We start from the raw sequence: 14,824 nt of genomic DNA on the forward strand, positions 1-14,824 counted from the left end.
TATAATATACTTTAATTTGAGAGCATTTGGATGAGTTTAAAATCTAGAGATTTTAATTAAAAGAATTAATTAAAACCTATTCATTGATTTCATGAGCTTGATTAAGTTTTTAACTTGGTATTCATGCTTTCCTTAACAAGTTCCTTCACGTGTATCAAATTGAGAATTATCGGATAAGTTTTGAAACTTATATTTAATAATTTTCTTTGTATGAAACTTAATTCACATAGTTGTAACTTGTATTTCATAGGGCTTTTTGCTTTTTTATCATATATCTAGACTCCTTGTATCTTGGTCTCATTAATGTACTTGATGAACTAGCACAATTGTTTTAGAATGATTTAATTATCCATGTATTGCTTAGTAAATAATTAAATCATTAATCTTATACTTGTGGTATATTTACATCTATGGAATCCTTGTGTTTTAAATCCTAGTTGGTAGATATGTAGATGCATACCATGATCTCCTGACATTTTGTAACGACCTGGTCATTTGCCTCCCTTTCCTTTTCCTTGAAATTTTACGAATGAATTTTTTTCATTTAATTTTCTTTTCTAAGCTCTGTTTCATGTCGCTTAGTGTCATCTCGAGTGCTCGGAATTGGTTTTTGAGACTCTTTGATGTGAATTGATAACTTCTTTTGAGGATCAAGTCATTTTCGCATTTTCACTTTTCAAACACTATGCGCCTTTGTCCTTTTCCTTATTTCGTCTTTTTCCATATTCTGTGTTTTCCCCGCTTGTCACATTGTTGGCACAACCACACTTCTCATGCTCGGAGTTGGTTTTTGACTTCACATGCCTTCATCTTGAGTGGTTTCCTTGAAATACGTATCTTTACTTTTGCAAGAAAGTACTCTAGTTGCTTCGGTGCCCATAGGGGCATGGATGCACAATTCTTCAGAATCTTTTTCATTTCTTGGGGTATTTTTCATAAATATCTTTTGAAGATATTTTATTTCAAGGGTATCTAGGAAAATATCTCTTGAAAGATATTTTCATTCTGGGGCAGTTTCGTAGTTAACCTTTTTTGTAGGGGCCATTGTGCAATTAATAAAAGTTATTGTAAAATGTCTCGTCAGGAGCCTGGATCCTTGTACGGGATTCATTTTCACATTTCGTCGAGTCGTGGACTCTTAGAATTCCGTTCTGGTCATTTTTCTCCAATTTTAGAGTTTCTGGACCCGGTTGCCGCTGAACTTGTTCGGGGCATAACTTTCTGCTCGGGACTCAGTTTTTGATGCCGTTTCTTCCATTGTTCATATTTTCTCATTTTAAATCTTTTTTATTCACAAATTTTTGCCATTTGAGCGCGTTTGCTCAAATTCCACTTTTCCGGACCTGGCAGGGCCCATTCGGGGCACTTTTTCAGATTTCTTTAAAAGGGGGGTGAAATATTTTATTTTTCATCTTCCCCACTCTCCTTGCACGACCTAAAGCAGCCATGGATGCCCATGGAGCTGCCACCTTCTCTCTCCTCCTTTGATTTACTTTTTCTAAGTGAAAAGTCTTCGGCTTTCACGGTTTTTGTTTCCCTCGACGTGTTCTACCATTCCCCCTTATTAGAATTCATTTCCGATCACTTCTTGAGTTTGGGTTTGAAGTCAAGTTGTGATTTTCATGGGGCTTCCTTCGGATTCATGTAGATCGTGTTGTCCCCGTCAAAACCCTTCGATTTCGGCGGATTCGGAACACTTTTCTTCCGGTGGGAATTTGGGGTTTTCATCTCAAATTGAAGTAGGGGGTGTTATAATTTAATTTCATGATATATTACATGCTTGTGATGCTTATAGAACTTGATTGCATGCTTGAATCACAAATCTAGAGATTTTATTATTTATTTTTCTTGTGAAGGATTTAATTTTCCCGGTTGTCCATAGCTTTGTTTAATCATGTGTCATAATAGAATATTACGCCTTGATATGTAGATTGACATATGTTAAATTTAGATTATTTGGACAAGTATTGAAGATTTTATTTAATATTTTTCTGAAATAAAATATTAAATCATGTGGCCTTGTCTAGCTTTAAATCAACATGTGATAGCATATTATATTAGGCCCTAGCATGCTCTTCAACATAGATTAATTTGAGAGTAATCCAAGTTGTTTTGAAATCTAGTAATATTTAATAAATTAGATTAATTAAATTGCTCCGAGTGTATTATTCACTCCATTGGAATTCCGACTTCATATTTGTGATGTGCATGCCATATAGTTTCATATATATTAAATCTAGAATATTTGATTAGGTTTTGAAACCTTTCATTTATTATTTTTTTAGTATTAAAGTTTAATATACATGGCCGTAACTTATATAGAATGTACTTGTATCTTACTCTTAAATCAAGTCTTGGTATGTTTAATAACATACATTAATTTGAGATCATTTGGATGACTTCCAAAATCTAGAGATTTTAATTAAATGAAATAATTAAAATCCATTCAATGGTTCTATGCACTTGATTAAGTTTCTAACCTTGCATACATGGTTTCCTTGACATGTTCCTTCACGTGTATTAAATTGAGAACAATCGGATAAGTTAGAGACTTACACTTACTTATTTTACTCGTATGGGACTTAGTTTACTTAGTTGTGACTTGTATTCTATGGAACTATTAGCTTTTCATCATGTAACTAGACCCCGTGTATCTTAATTTCATTAATGTACTTAATGAACTGGCAAAATTGTCTTTATATGATGTAATTATCCATGTATTGCTTAGTAAATAATTAAATCATTAATCTTATACTTGTGGTATTTTTACATCGATGGATTCTATGTGATGTATATCATAGTTTGTAGTCTATGTAGATGCATACTATGATTTCTTGCCATTTCACATGCCATGTTAATTAAGAACTTAGGGCATGACTTGTATATTTCCAAAATCTTAGTTGTGCATAAAACGTGTTCAATGCATTACTTGTGTCTTAATGCTATCTTGACTTGCACAACATGTTGATTTTGGAAACTTGGTGATATCAATCAAAATTGACATGGCTAGGACTTGGTTCTAGTACGGGGAAAAGTCCTTCTACACTATAGCGCGTACTCGGGGAAGGTACCCATGGGTTAGTAGCCTTAAAGTGATCCCAAGATTCCGGTTTTCTATAGTACGCACTCGGGGAAGGTACCCATGGGTTAGTAGCCCTAAAGTGATCCCATAAGAAAGGTTTTAATCCGGGCGATATCCAAGTTTCCACATTAGTTGATTTCACTCTTTAAATTTCAAGTTGATATTCCTTGAAGATTTAAAACTCTTTTCTTGTTATATGAAATGTTCCAACCTTGTTTGATTTCATTGATACTATGCCTTATCCTTGATTTCATGCCTTGTCCTTGTCGTGCTAATTGAATTGTTTCAATCTTGTTAAATTTCTTTGTTATCTTGTTTCATGTTACTTTATGCTACCATGACTTAGGAATGATCCTCTACGTGTAACTTGATTTAGATTCTAGGTAGCATGGACCGCGAGTAATGATTTATATCAACAAGAAAAATCTCTAAATTCTTAGACTTCTAGTGTTATCTCTTAAAGATCTAAGAACCTTGTCGTGTTTTATGGAGTATTTTCCCACCTTGTTTAATTGCATAGATGTTATGCTTACTTCGTTTATTTAGGTCTTATTTAGCATACTTGGAACTACACACTTGCTTCTTGTACCTGGATTCCGTTTAGCGTACTCTTGTCTTGTATACTTACCTTGTGTGTTTCCGATCTTGTTTAGTATACTTGTGTTTTGCATACTTACCTAGCATGTTGCATCTTCGTTTAGTACACTTGTAACTGGTATGCTTGTATGTCGTGTATTTCATTTGAATTGCATGAGTAGCGTAGGATGATCCTTGAGTCTAATCTTTGACATAGACGTTAGGTGGCATCATCCCTTTTGAACTATATCATGTTAGTCGATGCATGTTCATTCTCTACGAATAAACTTGTTTACTCACCCTGAAGTTACTGGGGGATTTCATCAGGTATGAAGGCATGGTTCGTGATGTTTGCTGTTCGTTGGGATGGTTTTTAGCTTTTCTATTTCTATTTCATACAAATGTTAGCATAAAATATCATTTTATAGCCTTTTGTATAAAACTTGTATTACGTGCTTAAGCACACTTTTTGGTATTCATTCTATGTATATAATATGTGGCCAAGGGCCAAACTTCATTTGTAATCCTTGTATATTCAAAAATGTAGAATTTTGCCTTTAATGAGAAAAGCATGAAAACTAGGGTTTTGATATGTCATTTTTGCATCGGTCCGTGCATTGTGTATGTAATTCATCCTTTAGCTTTCATTTGCCATATGTGAGGTGTGGCCAAGGGCCAAACACCATTTAGTTTTCATTTTTGCATTTTAGTTCACATATTGCATTTTTGGGCTAAATAGTAGAATCCGAGCCTTTAAGGGTTCATTTTCAACTCGGGTGGTGCAAAGTGTGTTTCGGCACCTCCACTAGGCCTCATTTATCTTGTCTGAATTGTGGTCAAGGGCTAAACGGTCATTTGAAACCATTTCCTAATTTTAGTTTTCAAATTTCCCATTTCTAGTTCATTTTTGGCTTTTTGGCCGTTGGGGGGTCAAATTTTGCATCGGTGGTATTTTTAAGCCGTGGACTATTGTAGCACGTCCTAATAGGTAAGTTACATTTGCGTGCATGGTCGTTTCTGGGCAAACTACTCCTTTGGTGAAATGAGCCTCCTATGAATTCATTTTGCACCTTTGTTGCATAATCTGATTTTAGGGTATTCTGGGGTTTTCCTTCAGGAAATAAATTCCGATCTTCACATGGTCGCTTAGAAAACGTGATTTTAGGGGGGGGGGGGGCGTTTCTTTTTTGTGTTTTTCTAGAAAATGTCGTCTTGGTGCCAGAAATTGATCGCAAAGTTCAGCTTTCTATTTTTTTTTTTTTTAGCAGCTTTTTGGACCTCCATGACCAAATTTCATAGAGGGGCATTTCGGGCATCCTACATTACGTTTTTTTTTAATTCTCACATAAGTCAACTAGGAAACTAAATTTTGAGAGGGGTTTCTTCTTTGTGTTTTTCCAGAAAAATTCATCTTCTAGCCCATTTTTGCTCTCAGTTGCAGACAGTCACTATAGCAACTTTTAACCCTCTTGTTCAGTTCTGATCTAGGGGCATTTCGGAAATTTTCTTTAAAAAATAATTCTATTCTTGACATGGTCACATAGAAAACGTGATTTTAGGGGAGGTTTCTTCACAACATTTTTCTAGAAAATGTTATCTCGGACCCGAAAACCCCGCGCCAAAATCTGATTTCCTGTGCGCGTTTGCACCATTTGAACAAGTCTGTTGTAGGGGCATTTTGGGGATTTCACGTCAAAATAAATTTTTATTTTGACATGGTCGGCTTGGGAAAATTATTTTACTGGGGGTTTCTTCTTCGTGTTTTTCTAGAAAACATCGTTTAGTACCTTAAAACGGCACACGCACTTCAGCATTTTCCCCAGGTTACTATTCACAGCCGCGGTGACGTCTGACTTTTCTCTTCCATCCGGACTCCGAATCAAGCGGTGTGCTCAGTAGCACCCGATTAATTTTTTTTTAGAAATGACCATTTTGCCTTTGAGGCTATTTTTGTCCAGTTTTCTTGTAATTCGCTTCCGCTACTTTCTTTTGAGTTCCGTGACTTCACGGGAAGTCATGGATGTGTCTCGAGAATAATTTACATTCTAGGGAAGTCATTTCTATGTAAAATGACTATTTTGCCCCTGGGGGCTTATTTGTCATATTTTTGACCTTTTGCTTCCGCATCAGTTCTCATTGAGTTTCACGACCTCATGGAAGGTCACTTTGACTTCTTAGAGTCTTGTTTTCTGTTTTCGCTTCCACATATCGGATCTGTTATCGGGTCAATCTTTGGTTCATCACATAACACACTGGCCTAAAAACCAGGGTCGTCACACATTTCACATGCCATCACAGTTGAGAATTTAGGGCATGACTTATGTGTTTCTAAAATCTTGGTTGTGCATGAAATGTGGTTAATGTATTACTTTTATCTTGATACTATCTTGATTTACACAACTTGTTGATTTTGGAACTTGGGATATCAATTAAGAATTGACATGGCTAGGACTTGGTTCTAGTACGGGAGATAGAAAGCTCCCTATACTATAGTGCACACTAAAGGGAGGTACCCATGGGTTAGTAGCCCTAAAGTGATCCCAAGAGTACGATTTTAATCCGGGCGATATCCGAGTACCCACATTGGTTAATTTCAATCTTTAAATTTTAAGTCGATATTCCTTGAAGATTTAAAACTTATCGTGTTATATGAAATGCTCCAATCTTGTTATTGCATAGATATTATGTTTTATCCTTGATTTCATGTATTATTCTTATCATGTAAATTAGAATGTTCCAATCATGTTAATTGCATTGATAATGTGATCCTTGTATTCAAGTACCCTTCTTGTCGTGTTGTATGGATTATTCCAAACCTTATTCAATTTCATTGATAATGTGATTCATGCTAAATTATAAACTTGTCGTGTTCTTTGGATTATCCCAACTTTGTTCAATATCATAGACATCGTGATTCATGTTGCTTCATGTTGATATGACTTAGGAATGATCCTATATAAGCATTTTGACTTAGATTCTAGGTGGCATGAATCGTTTCAGTAGTTATCGCATTATAGGTTAAAATTTGATAATTTTGGATTCCTATGTTTTGTTACGTTACACTATGTGCTCCTATGTTGTTTAAATTGCATGAGTGACGTTGGTTATGCTAGAAATACTCTAAGGTGGCTTAGGATGCTCCCCAGGTCTCATTTTGACATAGACGTTAGGTGGCATGAGCCCCTTTAACATGTTTCACCTTAAGGTGATAAATTTGTAAAATGTTAGATCGGTGCATGCTCATCTCCTACGAGTAGCTTTATGTTACTTACCCCAAAGTTACTAGGGTATTTTTCAGGTACGAAGACTTGGTTCGTGATGCTCATCATTCCTTGGACGACTTGTAGCTTATAAGTTTCGATTTCATGCAAATGTTAGCATGAAATGCCATTTTCATAGCCTTATATGTTAAAACTTGTATCTTTGATTCCATATATGTAATGTGTACATAAGTACACCTTTTACGATGCATTTGACTTGTGTGAGATGAGGCCGAAGGCCAATGACATTTTTATTACATCTTATGAAATTCTTGACTTCATGAAATATTATGAAAATATTGAAAAATCGCAAGTCATTGTTTCACCATATTTACCTTGGGTCTGGGAATTCCATTCTTTTTCTTCCATAGGGTCTCATTAATCGTGTATGAAGTGTAACCAAGGGTCAAATGGTAATTTGACTCCATTTTATATTTTTGGACTTCAAATTTTCCATTTTAAGTCTTTTTTTTTTTCATATTTGGCCGTCGGGGGGTCAGATTTTGAGTAGGGGCTTCTCGGGAGCTGCGGACCATTCCCGTGCGCTTAGAATCATTTATTACACTTGTGTGCATATTCATTTCAACCTAGAAACGCATTTAGGGCCAAATACATACTTGGTGCAAAGTTGCATTTTTTGAGTTTTTAAGCTTCTACTGATCTAGGAGCATTTTGGCCATTTCACAGTATGTTTTTTTTTCATTTTCTCACGCGCTGTCGGGTAGAAAATTTAATTCCGGGAGGGGTTTCTTCTTCGTGTTTTTCCAAAAAAAATCATTTCAGACCTCGTTTCGGCTCTCAGTTCTGACTGAATTTTATTTCTTTCCTAGCATGTCATGGTGCATGTCTTCGTGCTCGTGGGGTCCTCGTGGTGCCCCGTCTCGACATCGTGATGTCAATTTTTGTTTTTGTTCGTTCTCCTTCGTTCGGACTTCAAATCGAGTGAATTTTTTTTTGAACTTGACTAATTTTTCACTGTTTTTCCAACGGTGTGCTTGGTTGCACCCAGATCTTTCTGTATAATTACCAGTTTACCCTTTTAGCCTTAAGTGCTCATTGTTCTTCGTCATGCCGTTTCTCCTTCGTCCGGACTCTGAATCATGCGATTATTGAGTCCATTTTGATTAGTTTTTCATTATCTTTCGATCAATGTACTCAATGGTACCTGAATCCATATTTTCAGAAATGTCTATTTTGCCCTTGGGGCTATTTTTGTCCGGTTTTTCTTGCTTTCCGCTTTCGCTACTTTCTTTTGAGTTCCGTGCTTTCGTGGAAAGTCACGGATGTGGCTCAGGAATGATATACATTCTAGGGACATCATTTCCATGTAAAATGACTATTTTGCCCCTCGGGCTAAATTGTTATTTTTTGATCTTTTGCTTTCACGTCAGTTCTCATTAAGTTCCACTACCTCATAGAAGGTCATCAAAGTTTCGTAGAGGTGTGTTGTGCCTTGGGAGATTTTTGTCTTGTTTCTTGCTTCCGCATCTGGATCCATTATTGGGTCAATTTTTGGTTCATCACAGGACGTATTAGCTTGAAAAACTAGGGTCGTCACACAACTCCTCCTCTTTCTCAAAGGGGGATTTTAAGAATTAGATCACTATCTCTTTTGTTAAAAATGCTTCTAATTAGATCAATATTCTAATGTTTTGAGCCACTATCAATAATACCAGCAACATAAGAAAACTAATTAGTAGGAAGGTTAGAGGTAATACGGGGATTTATAGGATCTAATAACCATGGGTCAGCTCTGCACTTAACTTTGGATCCATCCGCAATTCTCCATTGCCATCCTTAATCAATCACAATTTTAGCAGCTGAGATTCCCTTCCACACCTAAGAGGTAGAGTTGCTACATTTGGACTAAAGGAAGGAGTTGTCCGAGAGATATTTTTGCTTGAAGATGGTGTATAATAAAGAATTGTCGCCCACCTCCATCTGCCATGCTAATTTAGCGAGAAGAGCATAGTTCAGAGCTTCCACATCCCTAAAACCTACACATGCGCTCTCCTTTGGCCTACAAAGTTTCTCCCAATTAAGCAATTTGATTTGATTACCCCTCTCTTTGCCACACCACCAAAAATTCATCATTTTCTAGGATAAAGACCTATATGTGGACATAGGGAGTTTAAAGCATGCCATTGCATAATTTGGCAGGGCCACAGGAATGGACTTCAGAAGAACTGCTCTACTATCCCTTAACAGCATCTCCCACTTTAGAGTTTTGACTTTATTTGTAACCCTATCTTCCAAAAATTTGAAAACAAAAGTTTAGATCGCCCAATGACAAAGGGCAACCCCAAGTATGTATTTTGCTACCCTTCCTCATTTGTACCCAAAAGGGTGCACACCTTATGTTTGTCTTCATTCTTTGCATTAGAGCTAAAAAGGACTCCAGATTTTTTAAGACTAACTATCTGACCTGAAAGCTTTTCATACCAATTCAAGACCATCTTCAAATTATGAGCTTATGTAGATGTTGCTTCACAAAATAGTAAGGCATCATCTGGAAAAAGGAGGTGGGACAAAGGGGGCACTCTGTGGTTAAGCTTGATCCCGCTAATTTGTTTGTGCTGTAAGGCACTATTGAGTAAAATGGACAAACCCTCGGAACATAGGAGGAACAAGTATGGGGAGAGGGGATCACCCTATCGTAACCCTCTTGACGAATGAAAAAGCTTGCCCACTTCCCTATTAATCTTCACTAAATAGGAGATAGAGGTGACACAATGCATAATAAAGTTAACCCAAACAGAAGCAAAACCCATCTTTAATATCATCTTCTTTATGAAGGCCCATTCAACCCTATCATAGGCCTTTGCCATATCCATCTGAAGGGCTAGGAAACTATTTATTCGACCCTTTCGGTGCTTCAAGTAATGCATAAGTTCTTACCCAACTAAAATATTGTCATGAATCAACCTGCCAGGGACAAAAGCACACAGGCTTGGGCTTATAATATCATGAAGGTTGGGTTTGAGCCTGTTTGCAAGAACTTTGGAGTAGATCTTGTAAAGTACATTACATAAAGATATAGGTCTAAACTGGAACATCTTTGTAAGGCTTTTTAACTTTAGAATAAGAACAAGGTTAGTATAGTTTAATGCAGTGAATACTAGAGCCATTGGAGAGAAACTGGCTGAAACTACTTATAATGTTATCTTTGAGCATATTCCAATTTGATTGGAAAAAAAGAGGGGTGAAACCATCTAGCCCCGGAGCTTTAAATGGTCCCATGGAGTTGATAGCTTGCTTTAGTTCAGCTTCTCTACCATGACGAAGGAGGTTGGCATTAATTTCCTCAGAAATTCGTGAAGGCACCATGTCCCAAAATGGATCAGCAAAGCTGGACAGGTATGAGGACGTGAAAAGATCCTGAAAGTGGCTTTCAGCGATCCTTCTAACATCCTCCTTCACATCATTCCACTCACCAGATGGGCTTTCAATACCCAAAATTTCATTCTTTTGTTTTCTTATTAAAGTTCTCCTATAGAAAAATTTTGAATTTTTGCCTCCATGCAAGCCAGTCAATCCTTGATTTTTGCTTCCATTGGAGCTCCTATAACGACCCGGTCATTTACCTCCCTTTCCTTTTTTCCTGAAATTTTACGAATGAATTTTTTTCGTTTAATTTTCCTTTTGAAACTCTATTTCTTGGCACTTAGTGTCGTCTTGAGTGCTTGGAATTGGTTTCCGAGACTCTTTTCCATGGATTGATAACTTCCTTTGAGGACCGAGTCATTTTTGCATTTTCACTTTTCGGACACTATGCACTATTTCGTCCTTTTCCTTATTTTGTCTTTTCCCCATTTGTTAGTTTTTGGCACAACCTCACTTTTCATGCTCAGAGTTGGTTTTTGACTTCATGTGTCTTCATCTTTAGTGGTTTCCTCGAAATACGTATCTTCACTTTTGTAAGAAAGTACTCTGACTGCTCCAGGTGTCCATAGGGGCATGGATGCACAATTCTTCAGAATCTTTTTTTTTTTCTTGGGGTGTTTTTCATAAATATCTTTTGAAGATATTTTATTTCAGGGGTATGAAGATATTTTCATTCTGGGGCAGTTTCGCAATTAACCCTTTTTGTAGGGGTCATTGTGTAATTAACGAAAGTTATTGCAAAATGTCTCGTCTGGAGCATGGATCCTCGTATGGGATTCATTTTTACATTTCGTCGAGTCATATACTTTTGGAATTCCGTTCTGGTCATTTTTCTCCAGTTTCAGAGTTTCTGGACCTAGTTGCTGCTGAACTTGTTGGGGGCATAACTATCTGCTTGGGACTCAATTTTTGACGTCGTTTCTTCCGTTGTTCATATTATCTCATTTTGGTTCTACCATTCCCCCTTATTAGAATTCATTTTTGACCATTTCTTAAGTTCGGGTTTGAAGTCAAGTTATGATTTCATGGGGCTTCCTTCGGATTCATGTAGATCGTGTTGTCCCCGACAAAACCCTTCGGTTTCGGCGGATTCAGAACACTTTTCTTCCGGTGGGGATTTGGGATTTTCATCTCAAATTGAGGTAGGGGGTGTTTTAATTTACTTTCTTGTTATATTACATACTTGTGATGCTTACACAACTTGATTACATACTTGGATGTAAAAATCTAGAGACTATATTATTTATTTTTCTTGTGAAGGATTTAATTTTCTTGGTTGTCCATAGCTTTGTTTAAACATGTGGTATGATAGAATATTACCCCTTGATATGTAGATTAACATATATTAAATTTAGATCATTTGGACAAGTATTGAAGATTTTATCTAATATTTATCTTGAATAAAATATTAAATCATGTGCCCTTAACTAGCTTGAAATTAATATGTGTTAGCATATTATATTAGGCCTTGACATGCTCTCTAACATAGGTGAATTTTAGAGAAATTGGAAGTGTTTTGAAATCTAGTAATATTTAATTAATTAGATTAATTAAATTGCTCCAAGTGTACTATTCATCCCGTTGGGATTCCGACTTGAAATTCTTGATGTGCATGGCATGTAGTTGCATATATATTCAATCTAGAATATTTGATTAGGTTTTAAAACCTTTCAATTATTATTTTTCTAGTATTAAAATTTAATAATTAAGGTAGTATCTTGCTTAGAACTTACTTGTATCATGGTTTTAAAACAAGTCTTGACATGTTGTATAACATACTTTAATTTGAGGTCATTTAGATCACTTTTAAAATCTAGAGATTTTAATTAAATAAATTAATTAAAATCCATTCAATGGTTCCATGAGCTAGATTAAGTTTCTAACCTTGTATTCATGATTTCCTTGGCAAGTTCCTTCACGTGTATCAAATCAAGAATAATCGAATAAGTTTTCAAATTTATATTTAATTAATTCCCTTGTATGGAATTTAATTCACATGGTTGTATCTTGTTTGTAATGGACTTGTAACTTGACAATGAACTTGGCCTTGACATGATCCTTGAAATAACTTGCTCGTAGAACATTTTGACTCACCTTGAAATCTTGATAATTTAATCCTTGAGTAGATTAAATTTCCTTATATGCTTCCATCAAGTTAATCATGCCTTGTTAGTAAATTCTTGTTAGACTTGTGAATTTGACTTGAATTCCATGGACTTTATTCTTTTTATCAAGCATCATGAACACTTGTATCTTGATCTCATTAATGTACTTAACGAACATGCACATTTGTCTTGGAATGGTTTAATTACACATGTGTTGCTTAGAAAGTAATTAAATCATGTATCTTATACTTATGGCATATTTACTTCAAGGAACTCCATGTGCTATATATCTTGGTTGTTGTCTATAAAATTGCACACTATAATTTCTTGACATTTCACATGCCATGATAGTTGATGAACTTATGGTATGACTTGTGTGTTCCAAAATCTTGGTTGTGCATGATATATGGTTAATGCATTTCTTATATTTTGATACAATCTTGACTTGAATAACTTGTTGATTTTGTGACTTGGGATATTAATCAAGAATTGACATAGCTAGGACTTGGTTCTAGTACGGGAGAATGTCCTCCTACACTATAGTGCGCACTAGGGGAAAGGTACCCATGGGTTAGTAGCCCTAAAGTGATCTCAAGAGTACGGTTTTAATCCGGGTGATATCCGAGTTTTCACATTGGTTGATTTTGCTCTTTAAATTTCAAGTTGCTATTTCTTGAAGATTTAAACTTGTCGTGTTATGTGAAATGCACCAACTTGTTAAATCGCATAGATTTTATGCTTTGTTCTTGATTCTATGTATAATTCATATCTTGTAAGTTGGAATGCTCCAATCTTGTTTAATCACATAGATATTATGTCTTGTCCTTGACTTCATGTATTATTCCTATTGTGTTAATTGGAATGCTCCAATCATGTTAAGTTGCATAGATTTTATGCCTTGCTCTTGGTTTCATGTGTTATTTCCATCGTGTTAATTGGTATGTACTAATCATGTTAATTGTATCGATAATGTAATTCTTGTTAACTTGTATTTAAGTATCCTCCTTATCGTGTTATACAGATTATAGTAAACCTTGCTTAATTGTACTGATAATATAATTCATGTTAATCTACGTTCTAGTATCCTTCCTATCATGTTTTTGGATTATCCCAATCTTGCCTTGTTTCATATATATATATATATATCATGATTCTTGTTGCTTATACTCCATGGTAGCTTAGGATGATCCATGAGTCTAATCCTTGACATAGACATTAGGTGGCATGATCCCTTTTGAACTATATCATGTTAGTCCTAAAAATCTCTAAAGAAATCGAGTCGATGCATGCTCATTCTCTACGATTAAACTTGTTTACTCAACCCGAAGTTACTGGGGGGCTATTTTAGGTATGAAGACTTGGTTCGTGATGCTTGTCGTTCCTTGGATAACTTATGGCTTCAAGTTTCCATTTCATGCAAGTGTTAGCATGAAATGCCATTTTTGTAGCCTTAATGTATCAAACATGTATTCTTTGATTCCATTTATGTAATATGTACATAATTACACTATTTTCATTGTATCTAACATGTATGAAATGAGGTCGGAGGCCAATGACATGTATCATGTATTCTATGCACTTTCGTTTTTAAGGTTTAATATGAAAATAGGGAAATATCTTGATTCTTTGCATCATAACTTTCTCATCGGGTGTGGGATTTCCATTCTTTTTGTTTCATAGGGTTTCTATGATCATGTATGAGGTGTGGCCAAGGGCCAAATACCATTTCATTCTAGGTTTTGCATTGTGGTTCCATTTATAGTGTTTTTAGGCATTTTTGGCCTTTGAAAGGTCATATTTTGAATTTTTGACATTTTAAGGTCGCGGACCATTGGAACGCGTCTTAAATGTCTTTTTTACGTTTGCGTGCATGTCCACATTACACAAAACCCTTGAGTTTCAACTTTTGACCTATTTTAGGGCGACTTTATGAATTTTTATGAAAAATTCATCCATAGGGTGTCATTTTGAGTTCCTCCTTGTTTTGGCTTGTTTTAGACGCTTGAACGGGGTTAGGGAATGTTTTGAAACATGTTCAGATCATATAGGATGCATGTAGAACCCTAGAATTGGCCCAAGCACCATTTCCACACATTGTAACAGCTTTTCATAGTTGCAGCAGATGTGTTGGCCAGCTGATAGAGCACCATCGGTCGACCGACGATTCTTGAGACTCCAATCTAGTAGGCCTTTTAGGAAAAACCTTGTTTTGACCGGCTGATGATTGGGGTTTAGCCGACTGACGCTTGAGTTTCGGTCGGCTGAAGGTTATATTTCGGTCGACGAATCCTCCCTGGAGCATTCAGCTTTTAGTTTTCCTTGGGCAGCTTTGTTGTTCTGATTTCAGAAGGTCATATCTTCTTCATTCATGATCCAAATTTGGTCATTCTTGATTCTAAGTTTAAGAGCTCGAGGTT

The sequence above is a fragment of the Cornus florida genome, unplaced genomic scaffold, assembly GCF_030987335.1.
Source record: "Cornus florida cultivar Cherokee Brave unplaced genomic scaffold, ASM3098733v1 CherokeeBrave_3.0.0_Hap2_Chr07, whole genome shotgun sequence".
In the NCBI taxonomy this organism is placed as follows: domain Eukaryota; kingdom Viridiplantae; phylum Streptophyta; class Magnoliopsida; order Cornales; family Cornaceae; genus Cornus; species Cornus florida.